Source organism: Gorilla gorilla, chromosome 6 (assembly GCF_029281585.2).
Source record: "Gorilla gorilla gorilla isolate KB3781 chromosome 6, NHGRI_mGorGor1-v2.1_pri, whole genome shotgun sequence".
Lineage (NCBI taxonomy): Eukaryota > Metazoa > Chordata > Mammalia > Primates > Hominidae > Gorilla > Gorilla gorilla.
This window is the reverse complement of record NC_073230.2, coordinates 146,801,677-146,821,834: the sequence shown is the minus strand read 5'-3', so window position 1 is coordinate 146,821,834 and position 20,158 is coordinate 146,801,677. Positions and strand designations below refer to the sequence as shown.

Genomic DNA, 20,158 nt, shown 5'->3' with positions numbered 1-20,158 from the left:
TGTCTTTGTTTCATTGGTCAGTTTGTTTATTTCTGTCTTAATACCACACTGTATTAATTGTTAATGGATTATAACAGGTCTTGATATCTGCTAATGCCTTCCCTACTTCCAAATCTTTTTCATAGGGAGTCTTAACTCCTTTTGTTCTTTGTTCTTCCTTATAAATTTTAGAATTAGCTTGTCAAGTTTCCTCAAAAGCCTGTGGGACTTTTGATTGAAATTGTATGGATCCATAAATCATTCAGGGAGAATTGACATCTTCAAAATATTGAGTCTTCCATGGTATGAACACAGCTTTCCTTTTGTTTGGGTTTTAATGACTTTCTAATATGTCTTTAAATATTGTCTCTACCCAATTCTCTCTTCAATTCTCTCTGTTCTTTTCTTGAATCTCTAATAAACATGTTAGATTTACCTTTTTTCTCTTCTCTATGTCTCTTAATGCTTTAATAATTTATTTAGAGCTACATTTTAATTTACTATTTTTTTCTGTTTCTGTCTGCTATTATAACCCATTTATTAATTTTAATCATGATTTTCCTTATTAAAATTTATTTTTGTTCTTTTTAAAGTATTTATTCATTTGTTTATGGTCTCTTCTTTAGTCTTAGTTTTAACCCCATCTGTTATTTTTTAGCATTAATCATAATTATTTTATATTCTATTTATGATAATTTCAGTTTTCTGGAGTTTTTGCTGGCTTATACTCATTGATTCTTTTTCATTCTCCTGTGTTTGTGATTTTTGATGAGGATTTCATGTGTCTTGGTCCTTTTTTGGAATTCTTTGAGACCTGGGTCTTCAGAGAGGATTTGATTTGCTTCTTGGACATGCAGGGAAATTTATGAAGCCATAAGTACTTTATACTAAGTATTTGGATTGCAGTCTGTTGGATAACCTAGAGAACGAAGGCATGTAAGGGCTAGTGTGTGGTCAGATATGTTGGAAAGATGTTTTTCCTTCCATCACTTAGTGCCAGTATTCAAGACGAACATTTTTCTTGTAGTCTTTAAGATGAGTGGAGTCTTTCAGATTTAGTCTTTCATTTTTGCTGACATCACTTTAGACAATATGCCAGAAGTGTTTACATATAAATGTATGTATACTGTTGACTGTATGTTGACTGTATCCTCTCTCCTCTCCCTACACACGAAACTCTGTGACTCCCAGTACCCAGTGGCCCATAAGAGCAAGAGGCCCTAAAATTTAAGCTTCCTTAGTTTCATAATAAATCCATCTCTGCTTAAGAGTAGATGTTCATTATTTTATCATATCAAGTACACTGAAGCTTTAAAAACAAATATTTTTATTATATAAAGTAGTTTATAGTCTCATATTTCCTGTAAAATGTTGTCTTCTCTTTTACAGTTGAGGAAAAGAAGGGTTGGAGCAGCGAAGTGACCTGCCCAGAGTCATAAAGTTAATGCGTTGAATCTGGTTTTCTGTCCAGTCCACTTTCCACTTTACAATGCTAGTAGTTCTCTATTTAGTTATAATAGATGCCTTTTTCAAAACCTTTACTGTGTTTTAGGAAAAAGGTACCTTTAATATGCTTACTGAATTGCATCTTCATGGCTTCTACTCGAGGTCACTTCAAATCCTGTTTCTGTCACCTCCTCTTAGTAGCCTTTCCCTATCAACATCATTCCCATTTTCTACCACTTATTCCCGTCGTTCCCTTCATAGCAGATCTATCTATTAGCAATAATTCATGCATTTGCTTACTTATGTATTGTCTGGTTTTTCCCCTGAGATCATAAGCTAAGCAAGAAGAGGGACCATGTGTATTTTGTTTACTTCCATACAAACAGCAATTACTTTGAGCCTAGAACATAGTAGACGCTGAATAAAAATATTGAATGTCTGAAAGTCTGATTCTAAAACCCATTTCTTTTTGCTAAATATATTTATTGAATCGGATGTTTCCTGTTATCTTAGAATTACAGCCAAGTTCCAAAGCTGAACTAAGTATCCTACATTCTAAGTTTTGAGAGCTGCCAGTGATTAAGGCCAGACATCTACTGGGAGGACTGAGATGAGAAAATTATTCCTCCAAAGCTGTCACTTCCACTCCTGTAAATTAATATAAAGCGAGAATGGGAGAGAAGATGTTGCTTTTTTTGGAGTACAATGTTAATAAAGCAAGTTTAATTGCTTCCTTTATTCTAAATCTGCCACTAAGAGTAGGGTGAGAGGCTCAAAGAGAATATTAATCCAAGTTATGGTTGTCTCAAAGAAGACACGACAGGTATTTTAATCTCCATTAGAACATATGCTTAGCCAGGCTTGGCGACCTGGCTATCTGGCAGAAGAGAAGAATCTGTAAAGAGACATCTTAGTGGGGTACTGCCAGGCAGGAATAGGCCACAAGTTGGGGTTTACTTCAAGTTCTGGTTCGCAGAAAGTTTGGAAGACTGATGCCATATCTGCTGTCAGGCTCAGATAATTGAAACTTTAGGGATAGGGGTCCAGTCTTGTTAGTATCCTCACAATTTGGGGAGATTTGGAGGCAAAAAACAAAACAAAACAAAATAATTCCCTGTGTATTAGAAGAATGGATCATGACGCTACCATCCTGGTATTAACTGGAAGATCTGACAAGATCTTGGTCAGGATGGTTGTATTAGTCTGTTCTCACATTGCTATAAAAAAATACCTGAGACTGGGTAATTTATAAAGAAAAGAGGCTCAATTGATTCATGGTTCTGCAGGCTGTACAGGAAGTAAAGTGGCTTCTGCTTCTGAGGAGGCCTCAGGAAACTTATAATCATAGCAGAAGGTGAAGGGGAAACAGGCACATCTTATATGACCAGAGCAGGAGGAAGAAAAAGAGGGTGGGGAGGTGCTATGCACTTTTCAACAACCAGTTCTCACAAGAACTCACTGTCATGATGACAGCTCCAAGAGGGATAGTATTAACCCATGAAAAACCACCCCTGTGATCCAGTCACCTCCCACCAGGCCCCACCTCCAACATTGGGAATTACAGTTGAACGTGAGATTTGGGTATGAACACAGATCCAGACATATCAATGGTCAGTGCTGGGAGAGCTGTGTGGGTCAATGGAGCACACTAAAGCTACCATCAGTCCAAGACAATAAGCTCAATGTGCCCTGATGGCTTGCCAAGGCCAGCGATGCTGCCAACGTTATCCAATCAGTTGAGGACACTGCCTTTTCCTTCTCCTTCCTTCTTCCGAAATGCTAGAGGAATCCGCGTAGGTGAATAGAGGTACTTATGATGAGCAGACCACCCCACTCCCTAATTCAAAGGCTTTTGTACCACAGGTCTAAGGGAGGAGTGGTGGCATTTAGAATTAGAAATGAAAAATGAAATGAACAAGATCAAAATGAACAAGACTGACCAGCGGAAATCAAATGAGACTGTTAGGGGAGACTGTTAGGAAGGATAGATTTAACATGTCACGACTGGGGAAATAGCTGTTGGAAAATAAAGCTCTTTCTCATTCATAATCAGTGAAGTTGAGAGTCCACATTAAACTATTGAAATAGTTCCCTCTGGAAGGTCAATAACCTAGGACTGGTTCTTAGGAGAGAATTATTTAAAATAAGGGTGTTTCGGCCGGGTGTGGTGGCTCACGCCTGTAATCCCAGCACTATGGGAGGCCGAGGTGGGTGGATCACGAGGTCAGGAGATCGAGACCATTCTGGCTAACATGGTGAAACCCCGTCTCTACTAAAAATACAAAAAAGTAGCTGGGTATGGTGGCACGCGCCTGTAGTCCCAGCTCCTCAGGAGGCTGAGGCAGGAGAATCGCTTGAACCCGGGAGGCGGAGGTTGCAGTGATCCAAAATTGCCCCATTGCACTCCAGCCTAGGCTACACAGTGAGGCTGTGTCTCAAAAAAATAAAAATAAAAATAAAAATAAAAAATAAAAAATAGATAAAGTGAAATAAAATGAAATAAAATGAAATAAAATAAAATAAAATAAAATAAAATAAAATAAGGGTGTTTTGGTACTTCAGTATACCACCCAGTCTTTGATTTCCTCTTCAAGGTAAACACTGTGGTATAAGACCTAACATTTTGTTTTAACTGGAACTAAAGGCCAAACTTCATATTTTCCCTTGGTGGTCTGCATATTTCATCTGTGTAGCTATTTTAATGTACCTAGAGAACAAGGAAAAGGAAATACATCAAAAGTTACAGAAAAGAGGAGACCCCAGTGGTTTGTATCTTTGGGTAAAAAGGCCCTGTAAGGGGGCATTGATAAATTGTGGTATAAACAAACCTTGATCCTGGCAATATAGTAGCCAGGATCTTTAAAAAAGATAAATATTTAAATATTTATCTTTAAATTATCTTTTAAATTATCTTTAAAAAAGACAAATATTTCTGAATATTTGCTAATCTGGGTGGTGATTCCACTATTAAAATTAGCATAGACCTGAGTTTTAATAGACTAGCGTGCTTGGTGCCTAGTAGGAATGCAATAAAAGTTAGCTTAAAAAGATGAGTTTCCAAATGATTGTTTTGTGGGCTCATAAATAAAGATGCTTGTAAGTGTTTTATTGTTTTCCTCCTGACCCTCCCTCAGGGTTATATCTTTACTGCATGTTCCATATTTAATTTCATGATCACATTGAATATCAGAGAAATAAGGAACAAGTTATGTTCATGGATACTGACCTCCATTGTTTAATAATAATAGCTATCATTTCAATAAATATTTATTATTTGTCTATTAATTTACATGCCTTTTTCTTTTTTGTAATTTTTATTAAGGTATATTTAAATGCAAGTTATGAGTTTTGCAAATGTGTACAATTGTATAACCTATATATTTATTAAGATATCAAACATTTGCATCACTCCAGAGAGTTAACTTGTGTGCCTTCCCAATCAGCCACCTCCCCTCCACTCAGCAACCACTGTTCTGATTACTACTGCAATAGGTTAGTTTTAACTTTATATATAATACATATACAATATGTTCTTTCTGTGTCCCATTTTTTTTCACTCAGAATAGTGTTTCTGAGATTCATTCATGTTGTTGGAAGTATCTGTAGTTCATTCTTTTTTATTCCTGAGTAGTATTTCACTTTATAAATATACCATAGTTTCTTTGATCCATTCTCCTATTGATGGACAGTTGAATTGTTTTCTTTTTCTTTACTAATATGAATAAAGCTGCTATGAATATTTATATATAATTTTTTATATCTAGGAGTGAAATTTCTGGGTCATATTGCATATTTATGTTTAAGTGCATTAAAAACTGTTTAATAGTTGTCAAAGTGATTTACTATTTTATTCTTCCACCAACAATATATGAGAGTTCTTGTTGTTCCACATTCTTGCCAACATTTAGTGTTCTCTGTCTTTTTATTTTAGTGAAATGAAATCACATTTCATTGTGGATTTACTTTACATTACCCAGATAGCTAAAGTATTGAGCATTTTTTTCTGGGCTTATTGGGCATATTTATCTTTCTTTTGTGAAGCATCCACATAGAATTTCTTTCTTCATTTTTGATTGATAGTCATGCTGGATATAAAATTCTTGGTTGACAGTTACTGTTTTTATTTCCTTTCAGCACATATAACATATCATCTCACTGCCTTCTTTCTGGTCTCCATATTTTCTGAAGAAACCATCCATTAGTATGAAGGATGCCTTGATGTGATGATTTATTTTCCTCTAGCTGCTTTCAAGATACTCTCTTTATCTTTTACTTTTGACATTTTGACTATGATGTTTCTAGATGTGAAGGTCTTTGAGTTTGTCTTAGAGTTTGTTGAGCCTGTTGAATGTATAGATTAATATTTTTCTTCCCCCTCAAGATTGGGAATTTTCTGTCATTTCTTTAAATATTCTTTTTGCCCCCTTTTCTCTTCCTTTTTCTTCTGGAATATCTATTATGAATATGCTGGTATGCTTGACAGTCTGCCACAGGTCTCTGAAGATCTGTTTTTTTCTTCATCCCCTTTTTATTCCTGTCTCTCTAATTGAACAATTACAATTCACCTATCTTCAAGCTCACTGATTCCTTCAACTACCAGCTTCAATCTGCTGTCCAGCACCTGTAGTGAATTTTTACTTCAGTTTTGATATTTTTAACTTCAGAATTTCTATTTGGCTCCTTTTCAATATTGTCTATCTCTTTATTGATATTCTCTATTTGATAAGACATTGCTCTCATAGTATCCTTTAGCTCCTTAGACATGGTTTATTTTAATCATTTAAATACTTTTAATATAGGTGCTGTTATTTATTTCCCCAGGCTGGAGTGCAGTGGCACCATCTTGGCTCACTGCAACCTCTGCCTGCTGGGTTCAAGTGATTCTTCTGCCTCAGCCTCCTGAGTAGCTGGAACTGCAGGTATGTGCTGCCACACCCAGCTAATTTTTGTACTTTTAGTAGAGACGGGGTTTCAACATGTTGGCCAGGCTGGTCACAAACTCCTGACCTCAAGTGATCTGCCTGCCTTAGCCTCCCAAACCCCAGCTGTAACCCCTTAGCTGGGGTTACAGGTGTGAGCGACTGTGCCTGGCCTGCAATTTTAAAAAAATGTCTGATCTTCTCCAAAAAAATTTTTATTGACTTGCTCATTTCCTGTGTATGCATGATACTTTCTTGTTTCTTTGCATATCTCATAAAATTTTATTTAAAACAGGACCTTTTAAATAATATAATGTGACAACTCTGGAAATCGGATCTTCTCTCACTTCTCTCCAGTGTTTGTTTATGTTGCTGATTGTAGTATTGTCATTGCTGCTTGTTTGTTGACTAATTCTGTAAAGTCTATTTTCTATGTTGTGTGTGACTACTGAAGTCTCTGGTTAGCTTAGTGGCCATCTAATGATCTAATTATTGGACAGATACTTTCTTAAATACCTGAGTACAGTAAGTGTCCCCAATTTTTTCAAGTGGCTCTGTATGAATAGTGGGGCGTGTCTTCAACACTCAGGCATGTGTAAGATGGTTTACAACTTTGCATTGGCCATCACTTCCTGTTTGTGTAATGCCTCCCTTTTAGCCAGAAGTGAGACATTAGGGCCTTCTCAGATTTTTCCTGAGCATGTGTACAGTCTTATACATGGTTTGGATTTGTGTCCCCACCCAAATCTCATGTCACATTGGAGGAGGGACCTGGTGGAAGGTGATTGGATCATGTGGGTGGATTTCCTCTTTGCTGTTCTCATGATAGTGAGTGAGTTCTCATGAGATCTGATGGTTTAAAAGTGTATGGCACTTCCCCCTTCTCCCTCTCTCTCCTGCTGCTATGTGAAGAAAGTGCTTGTTTTCCCTTCCGCCATGATTGTAAGTTTCCGGAGACCTTCCAGTCATGCTTCCTGTTAAACCTGCAGAACTGTGAGTCAATTAAACCTCTTTTTTTTCATAAATTACCCACTGTCAGGTAGTTCTTTATAGCAGTTTGAGAACAGTCTTCCACCTGTGCATGGTCTTCTAAATTTTTAGGAATATGTTGAAGCTTTCTGAAACAACATATGTGTACAGCTTAATTCCAGTTTTTCCTTTTAAGATTTTTGCTTAGTTTCTTATTTGCCCCAGTTGTTATCATCATCTTAGGCCACTATGGTGTTAAAAATTCATAACTGATTGTTTTCAGCAAATGCTGCTGGTGAAAGTGCTGAGTGGAGTCTGAGCCAGGTTGAAGAAAAACAAGCCATGGAATGGGGGTTTTCAGAGAATGTCAGACATGGCACATTACGACAGTTGTCTGAGCATAGTTTTTTGGGAAGCTCCAAATGTATTTTGCCCTTTCCAGTGGCTGCTAGGCTGCTGGTTTTTACTGGGATCAAGGAGCTGTTGGTTTTCAGTGCCGCTATGGAGCTGAGAGATAAGGATGGGGATAGGGCAACTTAAAATGCCACAAAAATCACTGTTCTTATTGAGGTTTAGTTATTTTTCGTGACCAAATGCTTCTCAGATTGTTGCAGGATTTCTTGAAAAATAATCTCAAGAGTTCTGAGGAAAATGATTTTGCCCATTCTTGCCGTTGTTTTTACTGCTTTTGTGGAGGAGCAGCTTTCCAGGGGTATGGCTCTGCTATTCCTGCTAGAGGCACAGAAATAGGAAGGAGGTGCTGAGTAAGTAGAAGTATTGCTTGACATGTCTTTTACTTCTTTTGATAAGTAGATGTTAATTTTGATGTAGTTGAATTCATGAATTTCTTCTTTTATGGTTAGAAGTTTCTGCATCCTATCTTGAAAAAAATCATTGCCAACTCCAAGGTCATTCAGTTTTTTAAAATGCTTTCTTTTAGAAGCTTTATAATTCTAACTTTTAGGTTTCTATCTGTGATCCTTCTTGATGTATTATCTGTATAATGTGAGATAGGGTCAATATTATTTTTTCCCATGTAAATAACCTTTTTTTCCTAGCATCTTGTCTTGAAAAGACCTTCTCTCCATTGGATTGTTTCAATACCTCTGTTGAAGCTGTACATGTGGGGGTTATATTTGAATCTCTGTTCTTTTCAATTGATCAAATGTCAATTCTTTCTTTAATAGCACATGTTCTGGATTTCTATAGCTTTATAATAAGTCTAGAAATTGGGTAGTGAAAGTCTTCCCTCCAACTTTTTCTTTTTTATCGAGGTTATTTGGCTATTTTATGTTTTTTTTTTATTGCTATATACATTTTTTAAATCACCTGGATTTGGATAGAGATTGTGTTGATTTTAAGTATCAGTTTGGGAAGGTTTGATATCTTAATATTAGTAGTACTGATATTTCAATACACAAATATGGTATGTTTATTTACATCTTTAATTTTTGTCAGTGATGTTTTATAGTTTTCAGTGTAAGGTCTTACAAATATTTTATTGCATCTGTCCTTTAATAATGCATGTTTTTTAGTGCTATTGTTAACAGTATTTTTAAATTTTTATTTTTTAATTTGTGGTTGCATATATACAGAAATACAGTTGACTTTTGTATATAGTGTCTGTACACTATGACTCCAAACTTACTCATATTGTAGAATGAGTTGATTTTTGCAGATTAGTTGGAATTTCATGTAATCATGACATTTGCAAATGAAGATAATTTTACTTTTTCCTTCCCAATATGTATGCCTGTATTATTATTATTAACTTTATTTTCCCTCTCTTTTTACACTGGCTAGAACTTCCATTACAATGTTGAATAAAAGTGGTGAGGGCAGACTCCCAGATTTGTTTGAATGTTAGGGAGATGATACTCAGTTCTGTACCATTATGTATGATGTTACTTATAGATTTTTCATATGTATTCTTTATCAGACTGAGGACTTTTTTTTTTCTTATCAATTTTTTTTTCTGCAAGTAGGCCTGCAGGATACACGTGAAGTATTAGAGTCTAGTTAATGATGAGTTAGTTGCTAGTGAGGTAGGGGAAATTAAAAGAACAAGTATATCTGCAGGCCAAACTGGATAGGATGAACAAAGGCCATATGATAGGAATATAGACAAGCTGGGCTGGATGAAGAAACCTGACTTCTCTTTGTGGCTCTGCCACCAGCTTCCTATTAAACCTTAAATAAGGCACTTTATTATATTTATTTATTTATTTATTTGAGACGGAGCTTCACTCTTGTCGCCCAGGCTGGAGTGCAATGGCGCGATCTCAGCTCACTCCAACTTCTGCCTCCCAGGTTCAAGCAATTCTCCTGCCTCAGCCTCCCAAGTAGCTGGAATTACCGGCTCCCGCCACCATGCCTGGCTAGTTTTTGTATTTTTAGTAGAGATGAGGTTTCACCATGTTGGCCAGGCTGGTCTCAAACTCCTGACCTCAGGTGATCCACCTGCCTTGGCCTCCCAAAGTGCTGTGATTACAGACATAAGCCACTGCGCTCTGCCATGGCACTTTATTTTTTACTTAGCACTAAAAGATATAGCTGAGAGCCAGGTTGGTATCAGAAAGAATTTGGTAGAGTTGCAAATGTGATTTAAAAATTTGAAAAATAAGAAATGTGAGAAGAGATTGATAAGGCTAGACTTCCTTTATCTGCTATGGAAAAGGCTGAGATTTAAATTTTTTGGTACTACTTTCAGTTCACTGCACCAAGACAACCATTCATCTGTCTCTGGGTACCTTCACATCCCTTTTCTCCAAAACCACACGCTCTTGGTTTCTTTAGCTATATTGCAGGTCTTGAGATCAGGTAATGCTGTGTTCCCCAGCTCTACTTTTAAGTAATTATTTTGCTAAAGTATCTTCACCTGAATCATCTGGGATGAATTCTGTTTCCTTCCAGGACCTTCGCCTCACTGATACAACTGGCACGGATACACCCTGGCAGTGTGTCTCCTCAACACATAGGTGTGCTCTGGGGTCTTTGTAGGCTTAACCATTGTGCCTAGGGCTGACATCGAAATAGGTAGTTAGGTCTTTGCCTGTCACTACAGACCTCCCATTATATCTATGGCACTCTGAATTACAGCTTAGGAAAATAATTTTAACTACTTTGAATGTCATTTGACTCCATTCCTTAGGGTCATGCAGGATTTTTTCATTTTTATGAGTCCCTTCTGAGAACACAGATAGCCTTATGAGGGACAGTTGCCTTCAGTTGACAGCCTTGTGTGGGGGTTGTCTAGTCAGCGATACCATCAGTTTTGCAAGACTGTGGTTGTGACAGTATAGGCGTCCAGGTGAAATTGAAGGGGGAAGGGACCAAGTGTGCTAGCATCGAAATGGGGAGTGGGATGCTAATGATATACTTTTCTTGTCAGTTTTACTGGGAACAGCCCTGTGGAAATTTAAATCCTTTCCCCTAAAATTTCTTTGAAGTCCCAAAAGGCTTATGTTCTTAAGGTTATTTCTGTTCCCAGGCTAATGCTTTTCCTAAATTTGTTCAATTCTGGATTATCTTTTTATCTCAGTAGGCAAAATCTATTCTGTATTCATTGACCTGGATATAAAATTCAGCCCCTTCTCCAATTTCCATGTTCATTAGACCTCACTGCCTTTAAGGCAAAAAGTAGACTTCCCTGAAGGTACAAGTCCAGGTGGGAAATATGGAGGAGACAAAGGAGGCATTTCCATGACAGTGTGCAGCAACTTCCAATTGAGCATTAGACTGTGTTCTTAACATGCTCTTTATTTACCCCATACCAGGGCATTTGCCTGTATGTTTATGCCCCCTCTCAATCCTAAAATCCTAACCCCCAAGGTGACGGTATCAGGAAGTGGGGCCTTTTGAGAGGTGAATAGGTCATGAGGGTGGAGTCTGCATGAATGGGATTAGTGTCCCTTTAAAAGAGACCTAAGCAAGCACATTTGCCTCTTCCTCCATGTGAAGATCCAGTGAAATGACACCTTCTATGACCAGGAAGTAGACCCTCACCGGACATTGAATCTGCTGGCACCTTGATCTTGGGTTCTCCAACCTCCAGAACTGTGAGAAATAAATGTCTGTTGTTCATAAGCCTCCCAGTTTATGGTGCTTTGTTAGAGCAGCCCAAACAGACTAAGATAGCATTTCATGGACAGCATTTAGTCCATTGCATGCCCTGGTCTTATACCATCTTGTGGATCCTTCCCTTCCTTTCTATTGTGTGGCCCTTCTCTCTCCCTTCCATTCAGAGGGAATACAGAGTGAGAGAGCCTTTGGAGCCAGACATCTGGGCCCCAGTCTTGGTTTTATCACTGATTCACTGTATGGCTTACCTAAATTACTTAAACTTTCTAATATCAATTGTCCCATTCATAAAATGGGCATAGCAAAACGATCCATTTCATAAACTTGCTATGCATATTAGAGGTGTGCTGTGGTTTGCTGCCCACAGGGCTTCTCAGAACTAAGGTACTCATTTCCCCGCTGCTGGGAGGGTTGGCTGCTGCTGGTCCACATCTGAGCCCCTTCCCAGGTATTGTCTCTGACACAAGAAGATCTCTGCCATGGTTATACTCTCCCCAGGGGCTGCCTGTACTCAAAGACTGGTTGATGTAAAGTTTGAAAGTCTCGTTCTTTTACCTTAAACTGGGGCAATCCTGAAGGGCAATCCAGCTCCAGAACTTCTTGTGAGGCCAACTGAGGCTTCCGTTACAACTATCTCATAGTCCAGCTTCTCACTCTGCTAATCCTGCCTCCTTTAATCCCTGACAAGCATTCTTCAGTAAACCTCTTGAAAACTTCTATCTGAGAGTCTGTTTCCAATCAGAAAGAAAGTGGGTAAAAGAATTTCCAATGCATACTAGGTACCCAAGAAATTATTATTATTGCTTTGAAGGTAAGATAATTTATTTCAAGATATTTTCCAGGATATGGATCTATCTATATATCTATCTATCTGGAGATATATATATATATATATATATATTTGGAGTTTTATATATACATATATTTGGAGTTATATCTGTATCTATATCTATATATATCTGGAGTTATATATATCTCTCTATATAGATATCTGTCTGGAGATATATATAGATATCTATATATATCTGTATCTATCTATCTATCTGTTTATCTATCTATAGCTATCTATCTGGAGATCTGGAGAGATATCTATATATATATAGATATCTCCAGATAGATAGCTAGATAGCTATATATACATATAGATATAGATATATAAAGCTACATAAGGAATTCTAATTAATAGTTTGAACCATGAGTAGTGACAATAAAATTATTCTAAATTTTGACAAGGGAAATTGTTATTGTTTTATTTTTTAAGATGTTATTTTACTGGAGCATATTCTAATTAGTCTCCTCCAATAAAAGCAGAATCTTTTTATTTAGTAATTGACTCTCATCTGATACTCTTGGGTACTATAATTTTGTTGTTTCTATACATTTGAGTATTATCAATAATCCAAAACTGATAGAGGTGCTGATAGTTTATATTTCTGGAAGGCTAGAAGTTAACCTGTGAAAAGCTGATGTTTTATGATTTTATAGACTGAAAGAGAAGTTAATGCCACAGAGGTTAAGATCTTATTCATTCATAGAGTGTAAACTACTCTTACATCTAATTCAGCAGTCTTTTTAGGCATTTCTTTCCTGACTTTTATCAATCTCAATTTCTTATTTATACTTTGACTTTGCATTTGTCTTCTCTACTTGTTACTTTACTAGTGAGTTAAATAAAACTTGGTCAGATGCTCACTACTATGTATAAGAGAATGATGTTTTTCATGGGAATGTGTTTCTGTTTAAGTATTATTAGTTTATAAAGGGTAGCATTATTATGGGAAGGCATCCAAGGTTTCATGGGGGCAACTGGAAAAGAGAAGTCAGCATTTTGAAGTTAGCCAAACCCTATCATGCTAAATTCAAACTTTGGGTGTGGTTTTGAAGTATGTGTATTTGCTAGGGTTGCCATAATGAAGTACCACACATTGAGTGGTTTAAACAACCAAAATGTATTGTGTCACAGTTCTGGAGGCTGAAAGTCTATGATCAAAATGTCGGCAGGGTTGGTTCTCTCTGAGGGCTGTGAGGGAGAATCTCTCCCCTAGCTGCTGGTGGTTGCTGGCAATCTTCAGTGTTCCTTGGCTCATAGAATCATCACCCAGATCTCTGCCTTCATCTTCACATGGCTTTCTCCCTATGTGTGTGTCTGGGTCCAAATCTCCCCTTTTTATAAAGACACAGTCATATTAGGTTAGTGGCCTGTCCTAATGACCTCATCTTAACTTGATGACCTCTGTAAAGACCCTATCTTAAAATACGGTTACCTTCTGAGGTACTAGGAATTGGGACTTCAACATGGGAACTTTGGGGCGACACAGTTCAGCCCATAACAGCATGATTACTTTTTCTCCATTCTCAAGGATTACTTTTTCCCTCAAGTGATACCATAAGGAGAAGAATGTCATTAACTCTGGAGAGAATCTCAGTGAAGTCATCTTACCATGTTTTAAAATGAGGTTTGTTGCCACATCCCACGCCAAGCCCGTACCAGTATTGCCTTATGGATGTGGTTAGGAAAGTTACACTTGGGAAGTAAATCCTGTCTGAGAAATGAGTTCACAAGTTCTCAGGGGCATTTAGCTGCCCGGCCATTTTTACACATTAAGCAAAAAAAAAAAAAGTCTTTTGGGCATTGCATTTATTTACATGAATATAATAAATACTTCCAATGGCATTTGGATTGCACATTTGCATGTGTTTAATATGATGGTAAATCTGTCTGAGGAAAGTGTGCGGTGCTTTCTGATTTTGTATTAGGAAGATGGGTTAGGCAGGGAAGAAGAATGATTCCTTTGGCAACCGTGGAATTATTTACTGACTAGAAGAGGAAATCTTCTGTTTGAATAACCCCTTTGAACTGCCTGACACGTGGTGGAAGCTTGTCAAATGTTTGTTGAATGAACAGAAGTGTCCAGGGAACTTAGACTGTTTGAGAGCAATCAAAAAGCACATATTTATTCAGAGATTTACCATGTACCTAGCTTTGGCTGGTGCTGTGGGGGCCCGCTGATGTGTGTACGAACAATAATAGCAGCAACTATCGATTGTGCTTACTCTGTGCCAAGCATCCTGCACAATTTTTTTCCACTATTCTCTGAGTTAGGCACAATTTTTATTTTACATATAAGGAAACTGAGGCTAAAGACATCAAGCTATCTGACTACATAACCATTAATTGGTAAGGTAAGGTGTGTGCTTAACTTCTGCACTCCAATGCCTAGTAAACATGTCCTCTTGCTGGTAGAAGTTTGCATTCTTGTTCTAGAGACAGGAAATTTATAATCAAGGCAATTAGAAAAGTAGTATAGAAAAGGTGAATTTTATAGTACGTCTGGTTTGCTATGTATATGTGTACTGTCAGCATTTTATAAAAGTGTCAGGTTGTGAAATGGTTAAGTATATATCTTCTGGAGTTAGATGCCTCCATTCAAATCTTACTCGGACCTCTTCTTACCTGTGTGTTGTTAGACATGGAGCTTACGTGTTCTCCATAAGCTCCATGGAGAACATTTATTATAAAAAAATGGGAAATTTATTATGAAATAGGGATCATGCCTTATTATTGCGAGGGATACATAAAATATGTAAAAAGATTCAGTGCCTGGCAAAATGTATTTTCTGTTCAAATGTAAGCTTCTCAAAGGCAGCAGTGATTGGGGTCTGTTTTATTTGTTCTTGTATCCTACGCATTTAGAACAGTGCTTGGCATAAAATAGACATTCGGTAAATACATTGTTGAATGGATATATTTCAATATGTAAAGGCCTGGGCTTAGTCACATTAACAGACAATGAAGTAGTCAGATGTTTGCACATCTGTGTGGAACAGTGGTTCCTAGCCAGGATACACATTAGAAATACCTGGAGGGCTTTGAATGGACTGATTCTTTAACCCCATGGTAGGCAAAGGTTGAGTACCAATGTTGGAGAATCACTGTGAAGGTAACAAACATAGAATAATAGTTGTCTATTATGTTGAAGATTCAATACCAAAAGTGATTTTTTGAGTGACTCAATGGGATGAGTTTCTTAGGAAACAAAACACAACCTTTTGGTTCAATAGTAATTACATCCTTCAACATTTCAATGTACATTAAAATAATCAAAAAGTACTTTGAGTTCATATATAATATGAAGTAGGATTTAGGCTCAAATAATTATGCACAATTTGTTCCCTGACATAAATCAGAGGTGAAGTTTGTGCGGGGCTTGGGACAATTTTTTTATTGCGTGGACTATCCTTTACATTGTAGGCAGCTTGTCTAAGTCAACCAAAAAGCACTGTGAGCTGCTTTGAATACAAGCAAAGTTAGTGCCCATATGGTATAAGAAAAAAGACAACAACACACAAGGTGATTAAGAACTCTCTTGGGGAATCAAACCAAGACACTGAGTAACTTCTTAGACAGCTGGTTCCTTTTCTAGAACAACAGGATGAGTTCACCAGTCTCTAATGTGTCAATCTTTAGGAGGTGTTCTGGGTAAGAGACTTCCTGATTCTCTGGTGCTTTTCTGCTCTGCAAGAAGAATCCTGATTCTGTTCTCACGTGCAGCATCACCCAGAGAGGAAGCTGGCAAGATGAGGATAGATAGAAAATGGGAGCCACATAAACCTACAATCAGACTGAAACTGGAACCAGAGGAAATTGAGAGAAATTTGCAAAATGGGTAATTAGAAAAGGGTATCTCTGGCTTATTTGCATGTTTTCCATACTTTTTTTTTTTTTTTTTTTTGAGACGGAGTCTAGCTGTCGCCCAGGCTGGAGTGCAGTGACACGATCTCCGCTCACTACAGGCTCCGCCCCCTGGGGTTCATGCCATTCTCTTTCCTCAGCCTCCTGAGTAGCTGGGACTACAGGCGCCTGCCACCTCGCCCGGCTAATTTTTTGTATTTTTAGTAGAGATGGGGTTTCACCGTGTTAGCCAGGATGGTCTTGATCTCCTGACCTCGTGATCTGCCCGCCTCGGCCTCCCAAAGTGCTGGGATTACAGGCGTGAGCCACCGTGCCCGGCCTTCCATAAATTTTTAAATTTCTACTTATGAAGAGTATATGCCACATGTTTCATTAAACACATTGTAAAAATATTAACACTATCATATGCCCTTTACGAATGTGGCAAAGGGATTCCATTTTAATGTTGACCACACAAAGCCGTTTTGATGTTTCTTAGGCTTCTTAACACTGGATTCTACCTTATTTGCATTTATTTTTAAAGAGCTGCTATGAAGGATTTCTGACTCTCTCAGGCAAGAATATCACTGAAATGTAAGGCCTGGGATATAATTCAAATCATCCTAATCAGATTTCTCAACCCTTGATCTAATCAGCAAGCTGTTTTGCTTAGCTTCTTGGTCAAGTTCATTCATTAACTCAGAAAGCATTTCTTGAATATAGACTGTGTCTACCCCAGGGCTGGAATGTAATTAAGATTAGTAGATGGATTGAGCCCTGTCCTTTAGGAGTTTATAGTCTTATTGAATGAAGTGAAGAAAATAATATGATGCTACTTAAAATGTATAATGGCTTTTATATTTTAAATATGTTAGAGGTCTTTCAGGTAATTGATATTAACTGTGATGTTGTATTATTGAAACTGCATTATAGGATATTTTCTTTTCATATCTATTTCACAGTTAATATCACAGTTCTTTTCAAAGAAGCATTTGTGATTATAGCCATTTCCTATGAAGCGTTGTTGTGAAATTAATAGAAAGAATCATTGGCATTTCATGGTTTTGCTGACTGTGGGCTTGAGAGGATTCTGAGCAGAAGGAAAGAACAAGTTGAAACCCCATTGATTTTTTTTTAATAGGAGCAAATTGCAGCATAAAACTACTGCCCCCTCATCCCACTCCCAACCACACACCAAGTTCTACTAGACTCTTAAATTCGTCATCTACCAGCAAGATAAATTCAAATGGAAAAATAACTTTCACTAACTTATATTTGAGGTCTGAGATATAATAAAACTATTTTCTTATTTTGGAAGAAAATGTGTATGCATGTATGAATTATTGGAGAAAAGGATTTTCTCCCATGGTTATTTAAAAGAATGGAAAGTTCTAATCAGAAGTTATTTCGTACACCCTGTTGTACCTAAATATATTTTTTCTATTTGTATGTCCTTTTGTGAGGGCAATTAGAGTTACAAACTGGCAGCCACTTTCATATTTTTTACTTATTTTTTCTCCTAATTAATGTTTATGTGTGTAGACATAAAACCAACCTTAAATTTGTATCCACAAAGAGAAATAAGTGATCAACAAAAAGGCCTTACTTGTTTCTATTCCCAGGCTAGAAAAGAGTGTGATTTGACTGTAATTTCTTTCAGGGTTAAATGTTTGTATGTCTCTTTATCATATAGCCACATTATCTTTCATAGACAGACGTGGCTTGCATCCTTGAATCCTAATTTGATTATTTCAGCAATTGGCTCCTCCTGGCAGTCCTAATTAGGAAGAGTAATCGGGTTTTGGTGGTCAGAGTCTACAAGTTCTGATGAGTTAAACTCATTTGCCCTGTGGTTTCTACTGGTGCCTGACAGTAGCATTTTGTTTCCTCTCTTAAAAAATTTTTTTTGTATCAAAACTGTCTGGGACAGTTAATGAAAAAATGAAAGATCTGTGTTTTTCTCATTAAACCAAGATTTAGAAATTCTTCAGCCATTCTAAGAGTTTGCACTTGGGTGTGGTTTGGTATTTTTTGTAAGGACACTTAATTTAGGTTGTGGTGACTGTTAAGGAATCAAATGTAGAACCTGTGTATTCTAACTCTTCAGAGATCTGATTTTCTTATAAGGAAAACTGTAGCTCAGAGTCCCCATACAGAGCCCTTCAAAGACAGAGAAAATCCTAATAAAAATGCTAAAGAAGTTCCTTCAACATAGGTGGAGGAAAACTGTTTTGAGATGAAAGATCACTGTATAAGATTCTTCCACTGTTACTTTCTTATTGCTCAATGATATGGAATATGCTTTGGGGTGAGGGGCCAAAATTGATGTTGCTAATTATTTGCCTTGGTGAAAGTGAGGAACGAGAATATTGTGTCATCATTAAAGGCCTCCATCTTCATAATGACCCTTTCGGGGATTATATAAAGCAAGTAAATTGTCTGTTACCCAGTGGGAGCTTTTGAAAGTAGGCTACCAGCAAGCTCGATGTGATCGCTTCTAACTACTGAAGACCTACCCACTATATCTGGGACTTCCTGTATAGGAATACAAGAGACTTAAAAAAAAAAACAAAAAAAAAAAACAAAACCCAAAGGTCTAGACACTTGCTGAGCTCTCTGACATACTTGGTAATTGATTAATGGTTGCACAATCCTGGATTCTTACTGGCTTCTACTCAGTGTTTCCTCAGGCTTGGGGGCTACTGTTCATCTTGCTCAACTTTACAAATTATTTTTTGGAGGGAGTTTGCAGAGGTCACTGAGCAGGATGAAAAGATTACTTGCCCTTCAGGGTTCAAGAAAGCTTTTAAATTTTGCTCCTATTCCTTCCCGTTTATATGGGGCAAGTTTCTTTTCCTTTGGGGACTCATTTGTGATGGGAGTCACCACAGATCTGGCCATCACTGCTTTCCTTTTCTCCATTCCACTGTCTGGAGCCTTGTTCCTCTGTGTAGTCCAAGGGGTTGAGAAGTCTGAGGATCTGGGCCTTTCTGGGGATCCAGGGTATCTGCAGGCCTCATCTCAGAGATGGCAGATTCTTACTGCAGTGTTCAGGTCATATGAGATTAGCTGAAGACAGCCAAATGAAGATAAAGTAAATAATGCAATTGCTGATGTTTTCTTTAGAGCTCCCCTTGATGGGCTTTGGAAAGTTGTGGTCCCCGCTGCTTAAATGTACATGCTCCCACAGAGCAAAGTCTAAGAACTTTAGTGCACAGAAGAGAACCTTAGGAGTGTGTGTAAATGCAGCTTCCTGTGCCTCACCCTCCAACTGATTCAGGACTCAGAGTTGCAGCATCACAAGACCCTCCTGATTCTATTTCAGGTACTTCTCAGGCCACACTTAGATATTATTATAGGGGAAAAGCGCCTCTCCCTTCTAGGGAGCGACTTAGTTAAATCACAAATCAGCGCTCATGTTTAAGCTCTAGACCCTTGTGAGACATTTTTTGTGAGGCCATTCAGAAATTGAACTTCCACGGTTCCTGATGATCCCACAGATCTCCCTAGGTGATCTCTGCTTTTTTTTTCTTCTTCTTGCTGTTCTTATTCTCACCACTATGCTCTAACCGTTCTTCCCTTCCCTTTGCTCAGCAATGATCATATTTGCTTTGCTAAAGTAGCCCCTCTTGTTTCATTTCTTTGCAGACCAAGATCAGGGCTGACTATCTCAACCTCTCCCAATTCATACCCTCCTTTCTGACGTGAATTGTGTTACGTTCCACTCAACAAATCTAAAATCTAATTAGTGTTTTTAGGCTTTATCTTACTGTGGGTCTTGGTAAGATATTGAATGTGCAATTTCTTGGCAGATGCAAAGCAGTCTTTTCCCATTTAGAACCTCAAGCTCATGTAGTCCTCTGCGGGGGTAAGGAGGATAGGGAAAGGATGATATTCCTGAGAGGAAAGCAAAATAACAGTGAACTTTCAGCTGTAACCAGCTTGGAGAGTGCTTTGCTGGCAAATGGAGGAATTTCAGTAGGAGACCTCACGAGCCCATTTTTCTTGCTTTTAGTCTCTGGCAATCTTAAAGTTGTTCAAGTATGGTGGCTGCCCAAACCCTAGGTCTTTTTCCATAAATGAAGAGTCAAGA

The 20,158-nt window shown here is 37.7% G+C and overlaps 1 protein-coding gene across 9 annotated transcripts in view; it reads left to right on the top strand.

Annotated features, from left to right (window-relative positions):
* Positions 1-20,158, top strand: part of DGKI (diacylglycerol kinase iota) — a 470,612-nt gene that overhangs the window by 136,120 nt on the left and 314,334 nt on the right. The gene's annotated exons all lie outside the window — the stretch shown is intronic.